The sequence below is a fragment of the Penaeus japonicus genome, unplaced genomic scaffold, assembly GCF_977035675.1.
Source record: "Penaeus japonicus unplaced genomic scaffold, GWHDUDI00000001_assembly GWHDUDI00000007, whole genome shotgun sequence".
Classification (NCBI taxonomy): domain Eukaryota; kingdom Metazoa; phylum Arthropoda; class Malacostraca; order Decapoda; family Penaeidae; genus Penaeus; species Penaeus japonicus.
Genome location: NW_028234409.1, coordinates 12,692,105 through 12,694,604, shown reverse-complemented (window position 1 = coordinate 12,694,604; position 2,500 = coordinate 12,692,105).

Sequence of the window (2,500 nt, the reverse complement as noted above, 5' to 3'; positions counted from 1 at the left end):
GCTGTACTTTATGGTGTCTCATCCCTCCGCGACATCACACAATGTTGTTGACTTATGCTGAGTCAGCGGAACGTCAATCGTATCCTAAAGTCATTGAGCATCTGGGTTTTGTAATCGGGTGTTATCATTGTTTTCTCGTTCCTTCTCCAACCCCTTTTATTGGTATTTTATTCTTTCTTTCTCTTTCTTTTTGTCTCTCTCTTTCTTTCTCTCTCTCTCTCTCTCTCTCTCTCTCTCTCTCTCTCTCTCTCTCTCTCTCTCTCTCTCTCTCTCTCTCTCTCTCTCTTTCGTTCTCTCTCTCTCTCTTAATTTTTTATTTCTCTCTCTTTCTCCTTCTCTCTCTCTCTTTCTTTTTCTCTTTCTCTCTCTCTCTCTCTCTCTCTCTCTCTCTCTCTCTCTCTCTCTCCTCCTCTCTTCTCATCTCTCCTTCTCTCTTCTCCTCTCTCTCCTCCCTTCGTCTCTCCTCATCTCTTAACAATCATCTCCTCTCTCTCTCGCTCTCTCTCTCTCTCTCCTTCCTCTTTCTCTCTTACTTTCTTGCGTTCTCCTTCGCTCCTTCTATCATCTCTCCTCATCTCTCCTCCTCTCTCTCTCTCTCTCTCTCTTCGCTCTCTCTCTCTCTTTCTTCTTAGTTCTCTCCCTTCTCTCGTTTCTCCTTCTCTCTCTCTCTGTTCTTTTCTCTTTCTCTTTCTTTCTCTCTCATCTCTCATCTCCTTTCTTCGTTCTCTCTCACTCTCTCTCTTATCTCTCTCTCTCTCTCTCATCAACGCTTCTCTCCTCTCATCATCCCTCGTCACTCTCTCTCTCGCTCTCTCATCTCTCGCGCACCTCTTGCGCTTTCTCTATATGTGTCTTTCTTTCATCCTACTCTCTCGTCACTCGCTCTTATCCGTCTCCTCTTCAAGCTCCTCTCGCATCTCTCTCATCTCTCCTCTTCTCTCTCCCCTCTCTCTGCTCTTTCTCCTCCTCCTCTCTCCTCTCTCTCCTTCTCATCATCTCTCCTCTCTCCTATCTCTCTCTCTCTCTCTGTCGTTTCTCTCTCTCTTCTCTCATTTAATTTTTTATTTTCTCTCTCTTTCTCCTTCCTCCTTTCTCTCTCTCTCTCTCTCTCTCTCTCTCTCATCTCTCCTCTCTCCACTCTCTCTCTCTCTCTCTCCCATCTACCCCTCTCTCTTCTCCTCTCTCACTCGTCGCTCTCTCTCTTACCTTTCCTAGTTTTAGTTGCGTTCTCCTCTCTCATCCTCTCTTCGCTCTCTCTCTCTCTTCCTCGTCCGTCTCTCCTCTCTCTCATTCTTCACTATATCTCTCTCCTCTCACCTCCACTCTGCTCTCTCTTCCTCTCACTCTCTCTCTCTCTCTCCTCTCTCTCTCTCTCTCTCACTCTCTCTCTGTCTTCCTCTCCTCGGTCTCTCTCTCTCTCACTCTCTCTCTCTCACTCTCTCTCACTCTCTCTCTCTCTCACTCTCACTCTCTCTCTCACGTCTCTCTCTCTCGCATGTTCCTCTCTCTCTCCTCTTTTTATTTCTTCTCTCTCTCCACGATCTCTCTCTCTCTCACTCATCGTCCTCACACTCTCTCTCTCTCTCCCCCCTCTCTCTCTCTCCTCTCTCCTCATCTCTCTCTCTCTCATCTCTCTCTCCCGCCTCTCTCGTCTCTCTCTCTTCTTCTCTCTCCTCTACTCTCACTCTGCCTCTTCTCTCCTCTCGCACTCACTCTCTTCTCTCGCTCGCGTCTCTCTCTCCTCCTTAATTATTTATTTCTCTCTCTTTCTCCTTCTCTCTCTCTCTTATCATTTTCCTATTTCTCTTTCTCTCTCTCCTCTCTCCCGCTCCAAAAACTCACCCTCTCTCTCTCATCACCATCTCTATCTCTCTCTCTCTCTCTGCCCCTCTCTCTCTCTCTCTCCTCACTCCTCTGCTCTCTCTCCCTCTCTCTCTCTCTCACTCGCTCTCTCTGTCTCTTCTCTTTCTCTCATATCTTCGTCTTCCCCTCCATCTCTCTCTCTCTCGCTCTCGTATCCTCTCTCTCTCTCACTCTTCTCTCTCTCATCTCCTCTTTCTTTTATTCTCTCTCTTTTCTCCTTCTCTCACTCTCTTCTTTTTCTCTTGTCACTTTCTTTCTTTCTCTCTCTTGCTCTCTCTTTCTTTCTTTCTTCTCGCACCTCTCTCTTTTCTCTCTCTCTCTCTCTCTCTCCTTCCTCTCTCCTCTTCGCTCATCTCTCTCTCCTTCTCTCTCTTCTCTCTCATCCGGTCTCTCTGTGCCTCGCTCATCTCTCTCACTCTCTCTCTCTCCTCTCTCGCTCTCCTCTCTCTCCTCTGTTCCCTTTCTCTCTATTTTTCTTTCTTTCTTGCTCCTTCGCTCCCTATCTCTCTCACTCCTCGTCCCGCTCCTCCCTCTCTCCATCATCTCATCTCGATCTCTCCTCGCTCTCTCTCATCGCTCTCTCGTCTCTCCTCTTCGCTCTCTCTCTCTCTCTCTTTCCGGTGTATTAGCTTTTTTT